Genomic DNA, 1,254 nt, shown 5'->3' with positions numbered 1-1,254 from the left:
CTCTGACGCCCGCAGGGTTCCCAGTCTGGGTCTGCTCTCTGACGCCCCCAGGGTTCCCAGTCTGGACCACAAAATCCGAAGAAGCATCTTTCACAGACGGAGGCGACGATGGCCTACAGTATAAAACAAAGACAAGAGTTTGTTTTTCTAACAGGATGATGGTTTCATAAGAAATAAATTGTTAGAAAACTGATTCACACACAAGCATCTCCAGATGTGGATACATTTTATAAAATAAACTCAAACAGCTCCAGTTTTGTTTCATCCGTTTCAGGAACTTTGGTTCTTGTCAACGTGCATTTTGGTGAATTCTTGTCTGGCGTTTTTGTTTTTCTTTCTGCCAATCATCAGGATTTAAAATGTGACGGACAGTTTGATGAGAAAGTCACGGAGTTTGATGGTTTCTGATATTTTTTCTTCATCTGATCAACCTGCAGTCACTTCCTCTTGCTTCCACATCCTGAGCTGTTTGCTACAGTCCATGGACCTTAAATAATCAACAGATGCTGAAAGGCTTGAGGGAAACAAAGACTAATTAAAATGAAACATGCAAAGATTATTACTCTTTAAGATTACCACCCAATCCATAGTTTTAGACTATCTCTGTAAAATTAACAACAAATAATTTGTTTGCACTGTTTTGGTTTATATTAAAGGCAAGCAGTTCTAGTTTGATCCGTTTTTAAAATAAATAAAACGTTCCTTCAATGAATTGTACCAACAAATGTTTACTCGACTATTTCCTAAATTCAAAGTAAACATGATTAAAAATATTAAAAATGGATGAGCGTAATCTCATTTAGGATTTACTCAAATTAAACTTAAACCCTGAAAATGTCGCAGGGGGAATAATTTAATTTAAGGACACATGCTAACAGGAACCGGTTTCTTAATTCACTTCCTGCAGTGAAAAATTAAACGACTCGAAACAAAAGTTTAACTCGATATGACGCATCGCAGAATGTGGGTCACGTGAGATGTTAAAATAAAAACAAAATTATAAATTACGCTACTTGCATGACAGACCCAGGAGGCGTGTTTCTTCCGCGGGCTTGTGTTTGCTAATAAAGTTTGTTTTGCACCGCACTTCCTGTCTGACGTCACATATTGCTTGTGGGCGGTTCTATGCCCAGTTTGTTGTCTTGCAGGCAAAGGCGCGCCTGAACGTCGGACGGCAGGTGTTTCCAGTTTTACCACGCCACTTTATTTAAAGCACGTCAGGATTTTTTTTGCCATCTTATTTTAATTTGTTAA

The sequence above is a fragment of the Nematolebias whitei genome, chromosome 21 (genome assembly GCF_014905685.2).
Source record: "Nematolebias whitei isolate Nwh7 chromosome 21, NemWhi1, whole genome shotgun sequence".
In the NCBI taxonomy this organism is placed as follows: Eukaryota; Metazoa; Chordata; class Actinopteri; order Cyprinodontiformes; family Rivulidae; genus Nematolebias; species Nematolebias whitei.
This window is presented reverse-complemented; position numbering follows the sequence as displayed.